This window comes from Somniosus microcephalus, chromosome 9, assembly GCF_052327205.1.
Source record: "Somniosus microcephalus isolate GS21.2 chromosome 9, FLI_Smic_1.0, whole genome shotgun sequence".
NCBI classification, from domain to species: domain Eukaryota; kingdom Metazoa; phylum Chordata; class Chondrichthyes; order Squaliformes; family Somniosidae; genus Somniosus; species Somniosus microcephalus.
Window position 1 is genome coordinate 245827421 of NC_140995.1, and position 22662 is coordinate 245850082.

The 22662-nt window shown below is 46.6% G+C and overlaps 1 pseudogene; it reads right to left on the reverse strand.

Annotated features, from left to right (window-relative positions):
• Positions 1-22662, reverse strand: part of LOC147113190 (uncharacterized) — a 99446-nt pseudogene that overhangs the window by 65152 nt on the left and 11632 nt on the right.

Genomic DNA, 22662 nt, shown 5'->3' on the forward strand with positions numbered 1-22662 from the left:
AAAGCTGGACCAATCCAACAGCCAGTTACCACCCCATTAACCACCTCTCCAGCATCAGCAAAGTGATGCAAGCTGTCATCGACAATGCGATCAAGCGGCACTAACTCACAAATAACCTCCTCACCGGTGCCCAGTTTGGTTTCCGCCAGGACCACTTGGCTCCTGACCTAATTACAACCTTGGTCCAAACATGGACAAAAGAGCTGAATTCCAGAGGTGAGGTGAGAGTGACTGTCCTCGACATCAAGGCAGCATTTGTCCGAGTGTGGCACCAAGGAGCCCCAATAAAACTGAAATCAATGGGGATCAGGGGAAAACTCTCCACTGGATGGTGTCATATCTAGCACAACGGAAGATGGTTGTGGTTATTGGAGTCCAATCATCTCAAACCCAGGTCATCGTTGCAGCAGTTACTCAGGACAGTGTCCTAGGCCCAACATTTTAGCTGCTTTGTTAATGACTTTCAGAAGTGGGGATGTTCGCTACTGATTGCACAGTGTCAAGTTGCATTCGCATTTCATCAGATAATCAGGCAGTCTGTGTCCAGCACGACCTGGACATCATTCAGGTTGGGGATGATAAGTGGCAAGTAACATTTGTGCCACACAAGTGCCAGACAATGACCATCTCCAACAAGAGAGAGTCTAACCACCACCCCATGACAGTCAATGGCATTACCATTGTTGAATTCCCCACCATCAACATCCTGGGGGTCACCATTGACCAGGAACTTAACTAGATCAGCCAAATAAATATTGTGGCTACAAGAGCTAGTCAGACACTGGGTAGTCTGCGTAAGTGACTCACCACCTCCTGACTCCCCAAAGCCTTTTCACTCCCTACAAGGCACAAGTCAGGAGTGCGATGGAATATTCTCCACTTGCCTGGGCAGTTTCAGCTCCATCAATACTCACGAAGCTCGACAGAATCCAGGGGAAAGCAGGCCGCTTAATCAGCCACCCATCCACCATCTTAAACATTTACTCCCTCCTCATCCATAGAAACATAGAAGATAGCAGCAGGAGTAGGCCATTCGGCCCCTCGAGTCTGCTCCGCCATTTAATGAGATCATGGCTGATCATCCAAACTCAGTACCCTGGCCCTGCTTTCTCCCCATATCCCTTGATCCCTTTAGCCTTAAGAAATATATCTAACTCCTTCTTGAATATATTTAATGAATTGGCCTCAACTGCCTTCTGTGGTAGAGAATTCCACAGGTTCACCATTCTCTGGGTGAAGAAATTCCTCCTCATCTCCGTCCTAAATGGCTTACCCCTTTTCTTTAGACTGTGACCCCTGGTTCTGGACTCCCCCGCCATCGGGAACATCCTTCCTGCATCTAGTCTGTCTAGCCCTGTTAGAATTTTATAAGTTTCAATGAGATCCCCTCTCATTCTTCTAAACTCCAGCCCAATCGACCCAATCTCTCCTCATACATCATTCCTGCCATCCCAGGTATCAATCTGGTGAATCTTGGCTGCACTCCTTCCATGGCAAGAACGTCCTTCCTCAGATAAGGCGACCAAAATTGCATACAATACTCAAGGTGTGGTCTCACCAAGGCCCTGTACAACTGCAGCAAGACATCCTTGCTCCTGTACTCAAATCCTTTTGCTATGAAGGCCAACGTAGCATTTGCCTTCTTAAGTGCCTGCTGCACCTGCATGCTTACCTTTAGCAACTGGTGCACAAGGACACTCAGGTCTCGTTGCACTTTCCCTTCTCCCAATCTATTGCTGTTCAGATAATAATCTGCCTTCCTGTTTTTGCCATCAAAGTGGATAACCTCGCACTTAACCACATTATATTGCATCTGCCATGCATCTGCCCAATCACCCAACCTGTCAAATCATACTGGAGTTTCTCGGCATCCTCCTCACAGCGCACACGCCCACCAAGCTTTGTGTCGTCTGCAAACTTGGACATATTACATCTAGTTCCCTCGTCTAGATCATTAATATATATTGTGAATAGCTGAGGTCCTAGCACCGATCCCTGCGGTACCCCACTAGTCACTGCCTGCCACTCGGAAAAAGAGCAGTTTATTCCAAATCTTTGCTTCCTGTCTGCCAACCAGTTCTCTATCCAAGTCAGTACCTTACCCCCAATCCCATGTGCTTTAACTTTACACGCTAATCTCTTATCCAGCGCACTGTGGCGTCATGGCACAGAATGTCCTCTGGGCGGGGGACTTCAATGTCCATCACCAAGTGTGGCTCAATAGTGGCTCGTGTTTATTCTCTCACTACCTGCCGTGAGCCAGTCTGGCGGCTATGTCCTTCAGGACTCAGGCAGCTCGGTCAATCATGGTACTATTGAGTCACTGAGGACACCCCTTCATCGTGTCCTGTGGCCCTACCACCATGCGAAATGGGATAGATTAAGAACACATCTGGCAGCTCAAAACTGGCAATCCATGAGGCGCTGGGCCCATCAGCAGCAACAGAATTTTATTCCACCATAATTTGTAACCTCATGGCCCGGCATATCCCTCATTCTACCATTACCATCAAACCAGCCCTGGTTGAATAAGGAGTGTTGAAAAGCATGCCAGGAGCTGCACCAGGTGTACCTGAAAATCAGAAACCAACTTGGTGAAGTTACAACACAGGACTATTTGCATGCTAAACAGCAGAAGCAGCATGCTATAGACAGAGGTAAGCGATCCCACACCCAATCGATCAGATCAAAGCTCTGCAGTCCTGCCACATCCAGTCGTGAATGGTGATGGACAATTAACAACTAACGGGAGGAGGAGGCTCCTTGAACATCCCCATCCTCAACGATGGCGGAGCACAGCACGTGAGTGCAAAAGACAAGGCTGAAGCCTTCGCAACCATCTTCAGTCACAACTGCCAAGTGGATGATGCATCTCAGCCTGCTCCTGAGGTCCCCACCTTCACTGAAGCCAGTCTTCAGCCAATTCACTTCACTCCACATGATATCAAGAACAGTAGAGCGCACTGGATACAGCAAAGACTGTGGGCCCCGGCAACATCCCAGCTGCAGAGCTGAAGACCTGTGCTCCAGAACTAGCTGCACCTCTAGCCAAGCTGATCCAGTACTGGCATCTACCCGACAACATTACAATTCGTCAGAAAATAAGGCAGTCATGCAGCAAGACCTGGGCAATGTTCAGGTTGGGGATTGTTAAGTCTGTGGGTTGTATTATAAATAATCACAGACTCCACTGTTAACAAAATAAAACACGTCTTTACTATTCAGAGGCTCGGGCGATTCTGCCCTAGTTAACGTATCACAACCCTTATATACTGGTGTGGTCACTATCGGTATTACAGTATACATGAGCCAATAGATAGTGCCACCCTAAAGTAGTGCTCTTAAAGGCGAACGGTTACATTCTATAGTTCCCTTAAAGGTAAACGGTTACATACACAACACTCCTCCCTTCCTAGCTTATTACTTACAGAATCCCGTTAAACATACAATCTTCAACTTTATATAAACAGTTTGCAGATATACTCTCGATGGAGTCAACGTCATATAACAATTTACAGATATACTCTCAATGGAGTCAACGTCATATAACAGTTTACAAACATACTCTCAGTGGAATCAGTTTACAGGTTCAGTCTCTGTGGGAACAGTTCATAAATTCAGTCTCTGGTATTAATTCTGTCCCTGGATTTTTTTTACAAATTTAGCACCTTTCGTAGTGTTCGGACTGAGGTAGTAGAAGTAATAATATTTTAAACAGTTATTATTTTCTGCTTCTTCTTTTTCTTTTCTGCCTTTTTGAAACTCTCCGAGCTCTTTTCCCGGCTGCCATCTGTAGCGCCACCAACTCTCTATGTTCCTTAGACCTTAAGTGCTTCCTCAGGATTTCAGCACTTTGGGAGTTCCCATCACAATTTGGGCAGACCACATCCTCATAACATTCGGTGTCACTCAACAGGTCAAAACCCTTCTTCAAGCAATCATATTCATCCTGCTCTTCCTCGGATGTCTGCCCTTCCTTCCCTCCTGGCCTCATTTGTGCGTTCAATCCTTTCCCTTCCTTCAGGGATTTCGTTATCAGGCTATTTAATCCTTCTACTGAAGTAGCTGTTTCCCCATTCTCCTGTTCCCCTGGACGTAATTCAGCGTACTCCTCCATTTCATCCATCATTTTCTCCAATGCTTTCATCTTCTCTTCCTCTTGTACTTTGGCTTCCAGTGCTTGGAGAAGTTGCGCCTCGATGCTCTCTAGCTCATGTTCAGGGCCCATTCCCAGTTGAAACTGTTCTTCAAGTCGGTCAACCTCGGTAATTGCCGCCTCATATTTGTCTTGGGCTTCCTTCCATATTTTTATGAGTTCTGCCATGTCTTTCACCTCTACATCCTCATCTATGTATGGAACTTCTACCGATGAGTCTGTCTTGGCCCTGAGCTCCTCAAGAATTTCCTGCAGCCTTTGGACTTCTTGCTCATGTTCAACTTTAGTTGCTCATATACTTCCAACGAAACTAGCTTTTCGGAGGTTGCTGAGTTAACCCCCTCCAGAATTGTAGTCTGGGCCTGTTCATACTGTTTTTTCAACTTCTCGCACTCTGTTGTAAGGAGTCGTAGAGAAGAACTGGAATAAAATCCTGGCTTCCTGAAGATTCCTCTTCATTTGTTTCTTTCGCAATTTCCTGTTGGAGTTCAGCCAAGGCTGCTATGCTATCTGCCTCTCGAAGTCTCACTGCCATCAACTCTTCTTTATTCTTGCAGTCCATCTCAGCCATTTCCCGTTTACTTTCATTTAACTGAGTGAGTAGTCCCTTATTTTGGGCTGAGAGATATTGCACCTTCTCATGTAGACCCTTGCACTCCTTCTCTGCTTGACATAGCTGATTACCGCTGATTTGGTTCTGCGTTTCAGGTTCCAACATCCTTTGCTTAACTTCTTTCAGTTTCGCCCCTATAAGCTCCTCTTGCAACATGGCCACATTATTCTCATCAGGTAAAGAAGCGTTTCTCTTTTCCATGTCCAAGATTTGTTTCTGCATCTCCTTAAGAGCACCCTGTGATTCAACTTCTCTTAACTTTGCCTGCACTAGCTCCGTCTCTAATTGCAGAACAAAATCCTCAGTGCAGCGTGATTTGCCCTTCTGCTGTATCTCTAGATCATGCAAATATTCTAACCCCTGAACATCATCAGGGAGATGTGATCGGTAATTGGTCACGATGGCTCTATGGTCGCTCTCTGCTTGAGCCAGTAGGTTCTGTTGTCTTTCCAGACTCTCCCATTCGGTGTCATAGAACTTTTTCATTGTTTTCATCTCTTGTACGAGGCGGTAACTTAATTGTTCTAATTGTTGTTGTACTTTGAAATAGCGTTGAGTTCGAGCCCGGTGTTCCTCCGTAATGCATATGTCTGTAGCTTGAACAGACTCAGAATTCTCTGTCTTTATGCACGCCATCGATTTTCCAACCTTAGTCTGTGAGTTAATGTTAACCTTGTTTTTCATACATAAGCTGGACTTATCGTCTTCCGGCTCAGAGTCTGAGCTGCTTGTCTGCACCGAGTCCTCACTCGTCATTGCTTGTCGGTAGTGCCATTCCATGTCTATTTTCTTGATCCACTCCCGTCCTAGAAGTGGTGGTCCTCCCTCAGGTAGTACGTACAAATTCATTCTTGGGTGTACTTTACCCCTATCTCTCACCTTGACTCTTATTTTCCCCATGGGGTATACGCGATGCCCCGTGTATGTCTGTAATACGAACTTGGTATTTCTTAAGGGTATGTGAGAGAATAGTCGGTGGTAGTCCTTTTGGTTGATGACTGATACAGCTGATCCCGTGTCCAGCTCCATTCGTACTTGGACTCCAGCTATTTTTAGTGTGACCCAGATCGTCTGTAGATCAGTTACTTCACCCACATTGTGGATTCTCAGACTATCCAACTCCTGGCTGTTTGGGTCTGAGTCTGAATTTTGTTCGTCTGAACTCTTTTCAGCCACCTGATGCACCTTGTTGTACTTTTCTTGTGGTGGTGGCTTCCTTTGTTTGTTGGTCTTCTTTCTGGACCTGCATACCTTCGCGATGTGACCCAGTTTGCCACATTTCCTGCACTCTTGATTCTTAAACCAGCACTGATTCTGGTCGTGCGTTGTCTTTCCACAACGGTAGCATTTGGAAATGCTTGCAGTAATTTGATCCTTCAGCACTGCTACGATCTCTTCGAAGGTCTGGTCCACTGGTTTAACTGGTGCTATTAGATGTTTCAAGAGCCCGTATGTTTTTGCTCCCATCGAATTTAACAAAGTTATTGCCTTGGCGTATATGGCTACGCAATATATTCCTATGCGTTCCCCATACGTGGCCCTGTCTTCTATTTCAGCATTAAAATCATTAATATTTCCTCGCTTAGGCATCTTCTTCTCTTTCCGAGAACAGCACAAGTATTTCTTTACTTATTATTAATTTTCTTCTCTTCTTGAGAACACCACAAGTATTGCTTTACTTATTTCTTGTTTCTGAAAATTCTAATTAATTTTCTTCTCTCTTCTTGAGAACACCACAAGTATTGCTTTACTTATTTCTTGTTTCTGAAAATTCTAATTAATTTTCTTCTCTCTTCTTGAGAACACCACAAGTATTGCTTTACTTATTTCTTGTTTCTGAAAATTCTGATTAATTTTCTTCTCTCTTCTTGAGAACACCACAAGTATTGCTTTACTTATTTCTTGTTTCTGAAAATTCTAATTAATTTTCTTCTCTCTTCTTGAGAACACCACAAGTATTGCTGTACTTATACTTATTTTCCCTCTCTTCTTGAGAACACACCAGCCTTTCTGAAAAATCTTATTACTTTCCTGAAATTCTTAATAATTTCCAAGATGGCGGTTTCCCGCTTCTTCCTTCTTCTTCAGCGGTTTCCCCCGCGAAAAATGGCGGCTTTCCCGCGCTTCTCGCTCTCCCCGCCCACTTCGATGGCGGTTTTCCCGCGCTTCTCGGCGCTCTCCGCCCACTTCAATGGCGGTTATCACCCGTTCCCCGACGCTGACTTTCAGCCCGAGTGCGGCTCTTATCAGCGGATGCGATCGATGGCCCGGCTGCGCCTCGCACTTGAAAGCGGGCCCCGGCCTCTGGCTCACCCGCTCGCGCGGATCTTGCTCGCTCCCTCCCGGGCTCTGGCTTACCCGCTCGCGCGTTTCACCGCGGCTCTTATCAGGGATTGCGATCGCCCTTATCTCCCGATCGGTGGCACTGTCTTTGCAGCCAACGCTGCGGCTTACCCACGAGGTTATGGAGGCTTCAGGGTCCTAATGCCTGTCGCTTCCAGCCTGTCGGTTCCAGACTGGTGAGGATTGAAACCTCTCTTCAACGTCCTGTCTTCGGACGAAGCCGCCGTGGAACAACTGCCGCAGGGTTCGAATCCTGACTCGTCGCCAATGTTAAGTCTGTGGGTTGTATTATAAATAATCACAGACTCCACTGTTAACAAAATAAAACACGTCTTTACTATTCAGAGGCTCGGGCGATTCTGCCCTAGTTAACGTATCACAACCCTTATATACTGGTGTGGTCACTATCGGTATTACAGTATACATGAGCCAATAGATAGTGCCACCCTAAAGTAGTGCTCTTAAAGGCGAACGGTTACATTCTATAGTTCCCTTAAAGGTAAACGGTTACATACACAACAGGGATGATATGTGGCAAGTAACATTTGTACCACACAAGCACCAGACAATGATCATCGCCAACAAGAGAGAGTCTAACCAGCTCCCCGTGACGTTCAATGGCATTACCATCGTTGAATCTCCCACCATCAAATCCTGGGGTTCACCATTTACCAGACACTTAACTAGACCAGCCACTTAAATACTGTGGCTGCAAGAACTAGGCAGAAGCTGGGTATTTAGCGGCAAGTGTCTCACCTCCTGACTTCCCAAACCTTTCCACCACCTACAAAGCACAAGTCAGGAGTGTGATGGAATACTCTCCATGTCCTTGGATGAGTGCAGCTCCAACAACACTCAAAAACCTCAACACCATCCAGGACAAGGCAGCCTGCTTGATTGGCACCCCATCCACCACCTTAAGCATTTACTGCCTCCTCCACCGGCACACTGTGGCTGCAGTGTGTTCAATCTACAAGATGCACTGCAGCAACTCAGCAAGGCTTCCACGACAGCACCTCCCAAACCTGCGGCCTCTATCACCTCAAAGGACAAGGGCAACAGGTGCATGGGAACACCACCACCTCCAAGTTCCCCTCCAAGTCTCACAGAATTCTGGAACTCCCTACCTAACAGCACTGTGGGAGTACCTTCACCACACGGACTGCAGCGGTTCAAGAAGGCGGCTCACCACCACCTTCTCAAGGGTAACTAGGGATGGGCAATAAATGCTGGCCTTGCGAGTGATGCCCACATCCCGAGAATGAATAAATTAGAATTAAAAACGTGTTTTTTATAAATTGTGTTTCTTGTTTTTCTTAATTGTAACTTAATTTTGCTTTAACCTTTTCCTGTTCTCGTGTCCTCTTTTTCTATTTACTTTTTTAGCCTCCACAGTCATTCTATTCCTAAGTCCCAGAGATTTGTTCCAACAAATTTGCCTTCGGCCTCAATCACGCTCTGCTTCTACTGGGCCTGGGCCCTACACCTGGGTTCACAATTACAAAAAATAAATGGCAGAAAAGTCTGTAAACTAAGGAAAGGAATCAAAGGAAGACCAGTAAGGCCACCCGAGTTTTTGATACAGGAGATGGTAAAGGGATGTTCTGCTGCTGATGGGAGAAAAAGACCCAAGGGCAGTGCTGGTGACATTAGAGCAGATCCTCCTCCCACTCATGAAGTGCCAGAGACTGGATTCTACATCAGTCGCATGAAGCTTTCCATGGCTATGGAAATGTCATCTAAGTACTTCAGAGGGACAGGGCCTTGTGTCCCCAATCTGGCCCAGCATTAACAGGAATGGTGACTAACGGAGCCAGAAGTTACCACTTGTGTCTCCAAAGAGTTATGGGTGAGGTAAAAGAGGAGAAAATGTTCTCTATAAATTTCCCCACTGATTCAGCGTTGGCCAGTGTCTGTACATTGGTCAGCTCTGTACCATCAGCCTCTGGAGAGGAAACATAACAATAAACTGAATTTAAACAAATTGGATGTTAGAAACAAATGGCGCGATTCACTGTAAGCCCAGCTAATGGGGCCAACCCACTCCATAATCAGCAGTGGGAAAGTGAAAGTGGGAAACGTTGATACTCCTATTCAGTCCATGGCACAGCACATTCGTGCTTGTGTCCCGGTTATTACAGATTAGCATCTTCCTTCCTTCATTTTTTCCTTCCTTCCTGCAGGATCAAATTGAATCTGTCTATAATTCAGATCTTCCCATTGATCAATAGTTCAGTGCTATTTGTCTTTGTCCTGTTTAGTTTCCAATACCTTTGTAACAGGCCTCAATATGTGTTAATCTGGAATTGACTGTTACTCCTCTGGAGCTGGACGCACTCAGGATTAATTGTGGACACAAACATTTCTGACACATGTATCTGGTATGAATACACCGTGATCTGAGGAACCTCATTTTGTTCAGAATCCAGCTCCTCAAAGCTTTACATTTTCTGATTCTTTCCTTCACCATCTCTTGTGTCGAGTGACTGACTGTCTTTTGCAGCAGAGCTGCCGTTGCCTCCCTCCACAGGGGAACTCCAGCATTTCTCGATCTTTCACAGCACAGCAACAGGTGTGGGCAAGATGGACGTCGATGAGTGTGGCTGCACATGTCCTACCTCTTTGGTGTCACTCTCTTGTCACATGTCTAGTGCTGGAAATGCGCTGTCAGGAAATGCGTGACATCTGAAGGACAGCCCTGGTTTTCAAAGCTGAGCTGAAATAAAAAAATTGAAGAGGTCAAAGGTGGGAAATTCCTTAGGCTTGCCGTCACACACCCGCAATGTTCCAACTGCAACCACAAGAAAATGATAAAGTAGGATGGGTGCGGACAGGGGTTCATCTCTAGAGGTTGTTAATGTACCTGCAGAGTTAGTGTCGCACCATCCCAGGGTCAGCTCCTGTGTTTGGGATGTTTTGTGCTCTCGTGCTGATCTCTGTGAGTATGCAGAAAGTATCTGAGTTCAGGCCAGTGCTGGGTCTATGAAAGAAATAGTCAATGAAAGTATCAGTCAATCTCAGTTAATGCAGAGTAAAGCTCCCTCTACACTGTCTCATCAAACACTCACAGGGAAGGTACAGCACGGGTTAGATACAGAGTAAAATTCCTTCTACAGTGTCCCATCAAACACTCCCAGGCCTGGTATAGCACTGGTTAGATACAGAGTAAAGCCTCCCACTTTACATTACCATCTAACACCCCCAGGCCAGGTACAGTACAACTTAGATGAAGTGTAAAGCTCTCTCTAAATTGGTTGATCACACACAGCCAACTCAGATCCAGCATGTTTTAAATTCAGCGTACAGCTCCTCTGACACTACCCAATGAAGCACACCAGCTCAGGTACAGCATGGGATGAACTTAGAATAAAAATCCCTCTACATGTAAGTGTCAGGCAGTCCCAGGTATGATTAGGCACTTTACAGCCTTCCGTACTCAATATCGAGTTCAACAATTTCAGATCATAACCTCGGCCCCCATTGCATTTTTACTTATATTTTTTATCCACACCTTTGTTTTGGCCCCCCCCCTTTGTCTCTCTCCCACATGGCAGCTGTCTCCCATTCTGCCAGCACATTTCACACCTAATCTAGAGCCGTCTTTTGTCTCCACTAGTCCTATCACCATCTCGTCTCGTTTTGAATACCTCTTTGGGTTGAGGCGCCAAACTGGCGCCAAGTTCGCCTGGGCGCTGGTTTTTGCGCAGCGTTCGAAGCTGTAGCGATCGTCAGAAATTCAGTTGAAGTGCCGCTAGAGGGAGACGGGGCGAGGCTCGAGGCGCTCCGCGTCCCTCTTAGGGCGCTGAAACTGATTATCGCAGCGCAACGTGCCACAGCGCCACATGCTGCGGCACGGCAAGCTGCGGTACTGCAGGCCTTCCTCCCACTGTTAAGGGGGAGGGGCCTGCAACAGCACGAACCCCGATCGCGAGTGCTGGCAAAAGAGCCCGGCACCGAGGAGAAGTGCCGGGCTCTCGGGAAACAGCCGGCAATGCCGCGGGTGGGGGGGGGGGACCAGGAGGCCGGGGACGGAGGTGCTGGCAGGCGGCCACCGAAAAAGCGGCCGCCCCGTACCTCCACCTTAACTTGTGCCGGCCCCGTGAACCGGGCGCGGGTAGCGAACAGCGCTACAGCGGCGTTCGCTACCAAATATCGCGTTCGGGGCGCGAATGGGGCGCTGCGCACACCGATGACGTCATCGGTGGTGGCGCAGCGCAAATGGCTAACGCCACCATTAGCGCCCCTGCTGAATATCGCGGGAGGCGCGGCCAGTGGCGCTACAGCCACTGACTGCCTCTTTAGGCGCTAACAGGTGGTGCTACTCACCCAATTTTTCCCCCAATGTCTCTTCACTTCTCCTTTGTTCTCTCCCAGCCCCAAACTGGCCTTTTAATTTGTTTCATTTCCTGTGCTTTTTCAGTCTTGACAAAGGGTTTCGACCTGAAACGTTGACTCTATTTCTCTCTCCACGGATGTTGCCTGGCCTGCTGAGTTTTTCCAGCATTTTCTGTTGTTGTTCCAGGTATGGGCTAGCTTTACATACAAGTTGAGCTCAATTGTACTTGTCGTATCAAAGGCAGTCCCTTATGGCATTTGTCGAAGAAGCACCCAGTAGATGGTTAGACTCTCACCTTGGCAAAATCCTGGACTGATGGGATCCTCAGTAAAGTTCCTCACCTTTACAATCATTGTTGGGGCTTCTTGTTTCATCCTGTCTTTGACATTGAGGGTCTTGGTCCCACCAGATCTGCTCTGTGAATCCAGCGACATTTCTCCAGTCCCAGTTAGTGTGATGATGATTTGGCTCCACTCTCTCCACCCTCCTGAGATACTCTTCACTACATGAAACATTTAATATAAAAATTAATATTAATTCTAGAATCTGTAATTGGAACACATTCGGTCTATTTTTGTTACTATGATTATATTTAATTTGAATATGTTTGTAATGAATGACATTTGGTTGAATTACTTACCTTAATATTAAATTGTTCTTTCCTTTCCCCTATTTATAAGGACTAAACTCACTGGCAGTGTCAGCTGCCAAGACCAGCTCATCCCACAGTGACTCCCACTGATGCTGCGTAACCAGGGGTGTAAACCTGTCTCCAGGTGACATCACAAAGGAGCCAGGAAACATGTCACAAAGCAGCCCAAGCCCCTCCCACTCAAGGTATTACAGGGTCACATGACCAGTCTCTGCTCCTGGTCTGCAGTCTCACTGGGCATGAAAGCAGGTTGTACAATCAGTCCCTTCTCCAACCCTGGATATTACAGCCTCCTTTGTGCCTTGAAACAAGCCTATTCCCTGTAACAGGAAGGGTGCCACAGGCAATAAGTGGAGGGATCTTCATGGGTATCAAGTGGTGGGATCATCGGAGCACTGGTGTGCAGTCTCACTGGGCATGAACGCAGGTTATACAATCAATCCCGTCTCCAACCCTGCTCCCATGTACTGAGACTCCAGTCAGGGAGCACAGACTCCCAAAATTACCACTGATAAATTATCCCTCCCATCTTCCAAATGTGAGGTCCCACTATTCAATGGCCCCCATGTCTACCTCTTGCTTTATACACCAGAAAGTCTCCCTTCTCTTTATATCAGCCAGTGTGTCTCCCTCCTGCTTTGGCAGTGAGGCAGTTTGTGGGAATGGTGTTTGGGATGAGGCAACGATATTCCATCCTCCTTTGTGCTCTGAAATAAGTCTATTCCCTGTAACAAGAAGGGTGTCATAGACAATAAGTGGAGGGATCTTCAGGGTATCAAGTGGTGGGATCATCGGAGCATTAATTGGAGGGTGCATCATGGACAATAATGGGGTAAAGCTCCCTCTGTACTATTCCATAAGACACTCCCAGGCCAGGTACAGCACAGTTTAGGTACAGACTATAGCTCCCTCTACACTGTCCCATTAAACACTCCCTGGGCAGGCAGAGCGCGGGTTAGATACAGAGTAAAGCTTGATCTACACTATCCCATCAAACACTCCCAGGCCAGGTACAGCACAGCTTAGGTACAGAGTATAGCTCCCTCTACACTGTCCCATTAAACACTCCCTGGGCAGGCAGAGCACGGGATAGGTACAGCGTAAAGCTTGATCTACACTATCCCATCAAACACTCCCAGGGCAGGTACAGTATGGGGTTAGATAGTGAGTAATGCTCCATCTACACTTTCCCATGAAACACTCCCAGCCAGGGCAGGCCGAGCACGGGTTAGATACAGAGTGAAGCTTGATCTACACGATCCCATCAAACACTCCCAGGGCAGGTACAGTATGGGGTTAGATAGTGAGTAATGCTCCATCTACACTTTCCCATGAAACACTCCCAGCCAGGGCAGGCCGAGCACGGGTTAGATACAGAGTGAAGCTCTCTCTAAATTGATTGACCAAGCACAGCCAACTCAGATCCAGCATGTGTTAAATGCAGCGTGCAGCTCCTCTGAAACTATCCAATGAAGCACACCAGCTCAGGTACTGCATTGTAAGAACACAGAATAAAACTTCATCTACATGTAAGTGTCAAGCACTCCCAGCGGAGGTATTGGCGAGCTTCACACACGGGTTAAGCTCAGGTCAACTTGTCACAGCAAAGGCTGAGCCTTATGGCAACTGTCAGACAGCTCCCAGTAGTAGCTGGTTAGACTCTCACCTCTGGAGTTCTTGGTCCCACCAGGTCTGCTCTGTGAATCCAGCGACCATTTCCAGTCCCAGTTAGTGTGATGATGATTCGACTCCTCTCTTTCCACCTTCCAGAGATTCTCTTCACTCCAAGAATCTTTTAAAATATAAGTGATTAATATTTATTCTAGAATCTGTATTTGGAATACAGTGCGACTATTTTTGTGACTATGATTATATTTAATGTGAATATAATTGCAATTGATGACATTTGGTTGAATTACTTACTTTCATATTACATTGTACTTTCCCTTCCCCCTATTTATATGGACTAAACTCACTCGCAGTGTCAGCTGCCAAGTTCAGCTCCTCCAACAGTGACTCCCACTGATCCTGTGTAATCAGGGACGTAAACCTGTCTCCAGGTGACATCACAAAGGAGCCAGGAACTGTTGTGTCCGTGTGTTAATGGAGACACGGGATGCAGGAGTTGGTTTCACAGGTGTTTACTGAACAAAGTCTGGAGGTGAACTAACAGATACAAGACACTATACAGGCTTATAAAGCCCGAGTGGCCATTACCGGCATTACAGTACACAGGGGGCTCTTAAAGGCACATACACCACAATTCCTCCCCTTTTAGACAACCAGTACAGAACGTTTTAAATAATCATTAATTAACATGTTACAAGAACAATAATCTACACATTTGCTGCAGTTAATCAATTATAAGTCAGTCTCTCTGGAGGCTTCCTGACTCGGTCCGGATAACGCCTTGGTGGTGTAGTAGTTTCTGGTGGTGTAGTAGGTTCTTTTGGCAAGGTCGATTCGGCTTGAATGCCAGTGTCGGGTTCATCTGGTTCCAGTATCACCGGATCGGAGGTAGGTACTATGGGTATCTCTGCTTCATCATTAGGCATATAGAGTTGTGGTGTAGGTTGTCCCTTTTCGGATGACTCTATGATCTGGTCAGCAGGGCGCCTTATTATGCTTTCTCCAATGTCCACGGTATACATCAGCAGTCCTAGTCATGTGCAAATAGTTCCAGGCTGCCATTTCTTGGTACGGTAGTCCCGGGCCAAAACTTGTTGACCTATCTGGAAGGTTCTAGTTGGCCTTTCATTCATGCCTTGAAATTGCCGGTTCTCCATGTCCCTTCTGATGTTTGGCTTGATCAAATCCAGCCGGCATCTTAGGCTTCTATTGAAGAACATCATGGCGGGAGTTTGGTTTGTAACCACATGTGTTGCATTCCTGTATGCAAACAAGAAGTTATCTACCTTATGCTGTAGATTTATGTCTTCATTACCCATGGCCTTTATGGCCTTCTTGAAGGTCTGGACAAACCTTTCAGCCAATCCATTGGTGGCGGGATGGTATGGGGCGGACGTGCAGTGCTTAACCCCATTGTTTTTTTAAGAACTTCCTGAATTCTTCGGACACAAATTGCGGTCCATTATCAGAACAGATCTGTTCAGGCAGCCCATTCCTGGCAAATATGGTCCTTAATACTGTGATGGTTTTTTCCGTGGTGGTGGAGGACATCTTTATTACCTCCAGCCACTTGGAGTGTGCATCAACCACGATTAAGAACATTGAGTCCATAAATGGACCAGCAAAGTCGATGTGTACCCTTTGCCACGGAGATGAGGGCCACTCCCATTGATGTAGAGGGGCTTGTGGTGGGGCGTTTTGGACCTTCTGGCATCCTAGGCAGCTCTTGGTCATTTCTTCGATGTCTCCATCGATACCTGGCCACCACACAAACGCTCTGGCTAGGTTCTTCATTTTCACTCCACCCAGATGCCCCTTGTGAAGCTCTTTTAGCACTTTATCCTGGAGTTTGGGTGGAATCACCACTCTGGATCCACACATCAAGGTTCCTCGGCACACTGACAGCTGTTCTCTTCTTTGCGAGAATGCTGGCAACAGTGTTCGCCATGTGCTGGCCATCCCTTCACCGTTAAATCGTAGACTCGTGAGAGAGTCGGGTCATTTCTCGCTTCCTTTTCAATGCAGAATTTGTTACAGGTAGACATTCCACTATGGTTGAGTGGAACATCTCCACTGGGTCCACTGTAGGTGCCTCTTCTACCGTTGCCAACGGTAGGCGCGATAAACCGTCAGCATTCCCATGCTGTTTTGATCCTTTGTATTCTATGTCATGTTGGTGTGCCCCTAGGAAAAGGGACCACCTCTGTAGCCTTTGCACTGTCATAATGGGAACGCCCTTTTTAGGGTTGAATATGGAGACGAGGGGTTGATGGTCAGTCAACAAGGTAAATTTTTGTCCGTGTAGGTAATGGTTGAATTTCTTAACTCCCCATACCAGGCTGAGTGCTTCCCTGTCGATCTGGGCATAGTTACGCTCAGCTGAGTTCAATGAGCGTGACGCAAAAGCTATCGGCCGCTCCGAGCCATCAGGGAATCTATGCGATAATACCGCTCCTACGCCGTAAGGGGATGCATCGCACGCCAGTCTGATTGGCAGTGATGGGTTGTAATGAGCCAAAACTTCCTTGGACGTGATCAAGCCTTTGCATTTATGGAAGGCACGTTTACAGTCGTCGCTCCATTTCCAAATTACTCCCGTTTGTAGCAGTTCGTTAAGAGGGTGCAGAACAGTTGACAAGTTCGGTAAAAATTTATGATAGTAATTTATCAATCCCAGGAACGACCTTAATTGTGAGACATTTTCAGGTGCTGGGGCTTTTATGACTGCTTCAATTTTTTCAGGTGATTTATGCAACCCTTCTTCGTTAATTATGTGGCCACAATATGATATTTGTTTCTGGAAAAATTCGCACTTGGGGCGATTTGCTCGTAGGCCCCGTTCTCTCAGCCTCGTGAGCACCTGCTCCAAATTGTCAAGGTGCTCATTGTCATTTTCTCCTGTTATAAGGATGTCGTCTAGGTAGCATTGAGTCCCCGGAATCCCTTGGAGGACTTGCTCCATAGCTCTTTGCCAGATAGCTGGAGCTGATGCTACTCCGGAAACCAGTCGATTGTACTGGTACAGGCCTTTGTGTGTATTAATCGTGAGATACTTTTTAGAGGCCTCTTCAACCTCTATCTGTAGATATGCTTGTGCCAAGTCAATTTTGGTGAAACGTTTCCCTCCGGATAGTGAGGTGAAAATATCTTCTATCCTCGGAATAGGATACTGTACCGTGTGAAGGACCGGGTTTACAGTCACCTTGAAGTCACCACAGATGCGAATTTTTCTCTGTTCTTCAGAGTTATTTTTCAATGCTTTTTTCATGACTGGAACGATGGGTGTTGCCCATTCGCTCCAATCTATTTTGGATAATATGCCTGCTTTTTCCAAATTCTCCAGCTCTGCCTCGACTGCTGGACGTATTGCGTATGGCACCGGTCCTGCCTTAAAAAATTTGGGAATTGCTGCATCTTCCACTTTTATTGAGGCGGTGATGCCTTTCAAGGTTCCTAGTTTCTCTTGAAACACTTCTTTGGCGTTGGCCAAGATGTCTTTTAATCGTTCAGGTATGATGTCATCATTGTTTTTTTCCTTACTGGTCACCACCGTCAGTGCCTGAATGGAGTGCCAGTCTAAACGTATCTTCCTGATCCATTCACGTCCCAACAACGGTGGACCACCATCTTGTAGAATGTATAAATACAACTTTTGTATTTCTTTGCCGTTGTATACAACAGGCACCCTTATTTTTCCTTTGGGGTATACTTTCTGCCCCGTATATGTTTTTAAGATAATGGATGTGTCTTTTAGAGGTATATGCGAAAATAGCCTCTCGTAATCTCGTCGATTTATTACGGTTAGAGCTGATCCTGTATCTAGCTCCATTTTAACTGGGGACCCTGCTATTGTGAGGGTAACCCAAATGGTTTGGTAATCCTCTTTGGCAAGTACATTATGTAATTTGAGACAGCTTAGTCTCTTGTTTTTGAAGTCGCTATCGCTCTTCTGGTCTTCGGAGCTACTGTCCATCATCATTTGTACCATCCTGTACTTTTCTTTATTGATTTTTTGTTTTCTGTAAGTGGATTTATTTTGTCCAGATTGGCATACCCGTGCAATGTGTCCAATCTTCCCGCATTGCCTGCATGCTTTGTCCTTGAACCAGCAGTCCCTCTGGTTATGGGTGGATCTGCCGCAGCGATAACATCTTCCGAACCCCTGTGTCATTTCATGGGTGCCAAAGTCCTGTGTCTTTTGTTGTATCTCTGCAGCTCCTTTTGCTGCTGCTTCGTATGATACAGCCATACTGAAAGCTTTGTCCAATGTTAAATCTTTTTCAGAAAGCAGTCTTTTTTGTGTTCCTTCACTTAAGAGACCGCAAACGAATTTGTCTCGAAGATAATCTGATAGTCCTGCCCCGAATTGGCAGTACTTTGATAGCTTTCTTAATTCGGTTAGGTAATCAGCATTACTTTCATTCTTGTGTTGATTTCTCTTGAAGAACTTGAATCATTCCGCTATTAGCAGCGGTGTTGGGTTTAAGTGCTCCTGCAGGGTATCAACAATTTCTTTAAAATTCTTGTCCTTTGGTTTGGCTGGAGTGATTAAGTTTCGTAACAGCCCGTATGTCTTTGCGGCCATTAAGTTCAGAAGTACTGAAGCTTTTTTTTCATCTTCTATTCCATTTGCAGTGCAATATACCTCTACTCTTTCCACGTATGTGGTCCAATCCTCTATTTCGCTATCAAAAGCATCAATATTACCAGATTTAGGCATTTCAGAAAAGATATGGCGCTTCCCGCGCTTTTTTTTTTCTGTATCAAAGATATGGCGCTTCCCGCGCTTTCCCGCCGCTGCTGCCGATAACAACGCTGTTTTTACTGCGGTTTCCGTTTATTCACTGTTGGAGACTCGTTCCCGCCGGAGGTCTGAACGCTGACCTGCTTGCTGCGCCGGCCGTCTCCCGAGTGCTCCCTTCCAGTCCGTTATTGCTTGCCTCCGATTTTGCTGCCTGTCTCAGCTGTAGAGCCAGCCGCTGGAGCCCCAGCCTGATGCCCAGGAAGGATTAGCGCAGTACCTGCCACCAGCTTGGCCAGCTGGTGAAACCACAGTTTCTCTCACTTCCTTGAGTCTTCTGGACGCCCGAGGAATCGATGTCCTTGAGGTGCTGCCGAATTGCAGGTAAGTCCGTTTCCACTTCGTCGCCACTGTAGTGTCCGTGTGTTGATAAAGACACTGAAGACAGGAGTTGGTTCATAGGTATTTACTAAGCAAAGTCTGGGGGGGGGGGTTCTAAAGGGTATACACAATACACAGGCTTATATAGCCCAAGTGGCAATTACCGGCATTACGCACACCTGGGGCTCTTAAAGGCACATACACCACAACACCCATGCTGATGGAATAGATGGCAGGTGAAACAGAGATGACAGAAGCGATCTGTCAATGGTGGGAGAGGTAATGAAGTCAGACTGGATGGAGACTTGTGAATCTGTAGTGGAAATGCAGTTTAGAGAAGCTAGTGGTTAAGGGAACATTTCTCAATCAGCGGGGAGCTTTGACTTGACATCTGAAGCTGTCAACTCCACATCTGATTCAATGGCCACTGACCTCCTGCCTCAGCTTCAAAGACAAGGTCTAGGCACTGCAGGAAACTGGTGGGCAACCTGTCAAATTCAAAAAGCTGGGGAAAAAAGCATTGTTAATGATTTGAATTGGGTCCCCCGCCGCTGCCTGTTGGGACGGCTCAGTGCTGGCAAACCTGACATCAGGAAATGCAGGTGGGCATGTTTTGACAGCAGGGTCCCGACCGTGAACTCTGTCTCTCTCTCCACGGATGTTGCCTGACCTACTGAGTATTTGCAGCATTTTTTGTCTTCTCAGAGGCCTTCCTTTACTATCCGAGGCCTTGCAAACATTCAGCAGCACTCCCTACACACTTAAAAAACTTTTATCATCTATTGCAACAAGCCACTACTTCAGCAAAAATTTTTTAAAAACAGTCCAAAAGCTTAAATGCAAACTTACATGAACGATGTGTGTGTCCCTTTAACAGGTGCTGACAGTGCCTCTGTGAGTCTGTATTCACACTGGGTTTACCTGGTGAGCTTAGGACCCAGCACTGAACTCAGCACTAGGGTCGAAGTTCGCCATGGTGATACTTCTTAATGGCAGTGCTACCAGGCCTAGAAAAAATTCTGAGGGACAGAATTAGTCTCCACTTGGAGAGACAAGGATTAATCAAGGATAGTCAGCATGGCTTTGTCAGGGGGAGATCATGTCTAACCAATTTGATTGAATTTTTCGAGGGGGTGACTAGGTGTGTGGGTGAGGGTAATGCAGTTGATGTAGTCTACATGGACTTCAGTAAGGCTTTAGACAAAGCCCCGCATGGGAGAGTGGTCAAGAAGGTAAGAGCCCATGGGATCCACGGCAATTTGGCACATTAGATCCAAAATTGGCTTAGTGGCAGGAGGCAGAAGGTGATGGTCGAAGGTTGTTTTTATGACTGGAAGCCTGTGTCCAGTGGTGTACCGCAGGGATCGGTGTTGGGTCCCTTGCTGTTTGTAGTGTACATTAATGATTTAGATATGAATGTAGGAGGTATGATCAGTAAGTTTGCAGATGACACGAAAATTGGTAGAGTGGTAAATAGTGAGGAGGGAAGCCTCAGGCTACAGGACAATATAGAGGGGTTGGTCAGATAGGCAGAACAGTGGCAAATGGAATTTAACCCTGAAAAGTGTGAGGTGATGCATTTTGGGAGGACTAACAAGGCAAGGGAATACACAATGAATGGTAGGACCCTAGGAAGGACAGAGGATCAGAGGGACCTTGGTGTGCATTTACATAGATCCCTGAAGGCAGCAGGACAGGTAGATAAGGTAGTTAAGAAGGCATATGGGATACTTGCCTTCATTAGCCGAGGCATAGAATATAAGAGCAGGGAGGTTATGATGGAGCTGTACAAAATGCTAGTTAGGCCACAGCTGGAATACTGTGTGCAGTTCTGGTCGCCACACTATAGGAAGGATGTGATTGCATTGGAGAGGGTGCAGAGGAGATTCACCAGGATGTTACCTGGGCTGGAGCGTTTCAGCTATGAAGAGAGACTGGACAGGCTGGGGTTGTTTTCCTTAGAGCAGAGTGATAGTGACCACAATATGGTAAGATTTAAGGTGGTCATGGAAAAGGACAGGGATGGGCCGGAAATAAAGGTTCTAAATTGGGGGAAGGCCGATTTTAATAGGATAAGGCAGGATCTGGCCAAAATGGACTGGGATCAGCTACTTGTAGGAAAATCCGCATCGGAGCAATGGGAGGCTTTCAGAAGGGAGATTGAGATCATACAATGGCAACATGTTCCCGTAAAGGTCAAGGGTGGTTCCAAAAACCACAGGGAACCTTGGATGTCAGGGGATATACGAGAATGGATTAGGAAAAAAAGGAGGGCTTTTGGTAGATACAAAAGGCTAAAGACGGAGGAAGCCCTAGAGGAGTACAAAAAGTGCAGGGGGATACTTAAAAAAGAAATTAGGAGATCAAGGAGGGGCCATGAAATAACACTGGCGAGCAAAATAAAGGAAAATCCTAAGATGTTTTATAAGTATATTAAGGGTAAGAGGATAACTAGGGAAAAAATAGGGCCCATTAGGGACAAAAGTGGCAATCTGTGTGTGGAGCCGGAAGATGTAGGAGGGGTCCTAAATGAATTTTTTGCATCTGTTTTCACTATGGAGAAGGACGATGTAGACATAGAAATAGGGCGGGGGGACTGTGATATGCTCGAACATATTAACATCGAGAGGGAGGAGGTATTGGCGGTTTTAGCTGGCCTAAAAATGGATAAATCCCCAGGCCCGGATGAAATGTATCCCAGGCTGCTGTGTGAGGCAAAGGAGGAGATTGCGGGGGCTCTAACACATATATTCAGGACCTCTCTGGCCACAGGGGATGTGCCAGGGGACTGGAGAACCGCTAATGTAGTACCATTATTCAAGAAGGGTAGTAGGGAAAAACCGGGGAACTACAGGCCAGTGAGCCTAACATCAGTGGTAGGAAAATTATTGGAAAAAATCCTGAGGGACAAAATTTGTCTCCACTTGGAGAGGCAAGGATTAATCAGGGATAGTCAACATGGCTTTGTCAAGGGAAGATCATGTCTGACTAATTTGATTGAATTTTTTGAGGGGGTGACTAGGTGTGTGGATGAGGGTAACGCAGTGGATGTGGTATACATGGATTTCAGTAAGGCCTTCGATAAAGTCCCGCACAGGAGACTGGTCAAGAAGGTAAGAGCCCATGGAATCCAGGGTGCCTTGGCACATTGGATACAAAACTGGCTTAGTGGCAGAAGGCAGAGGGTGATGGTCGAAGGCTGTTTTTGTGACTGGAAGCCTGTGGCCAGTGGGGTACCACAGGGATCGGTGCTGGGTCCCTTGCTGTTTGTGGTCTACATTAATGACTTGGATATGAATGTAAAGGGTATGATCAGTAAGTTCGCGGATGATACAAAAATTGGTAGGGTGGTAAATAGCGAGGAGGGTAGCCTCAGTCTGCAGGACGATATAGATGGGTTGGTCAGATGGGCGGAACAGTGGCAAATGGAATTTAACCCGGAAAAGTGCGAGGTGATGCACTTTGGGGGGACTAACAAGGCAAAGGAATACACAATGAATGGAAAGACCCTAGGCAAGACGGAGGGTCAGAGGGATCTGGGTGTGCAAGTACACAGATCCCTGAAGGCGGCGGAGCAGGTGGATAAGGTGGTAAAAAAGGCATATGGGATACTTGCCTTCATTAGCCGAGGCATTGAATATAAGAGCAAGGAGGTTATGATGGAGCTGTATAAAACACTGGTTAGGCCACAGCTGGAATACTGTGTGCAGTTCTGGTCGCCACACTACAGGAAGGATGTGATCGCGTTAGAGAGGGTGCAGAGGAGGTTCACCAGGATGTTACCAGGGCTGGAGCGCTTCGGCTATGAAGA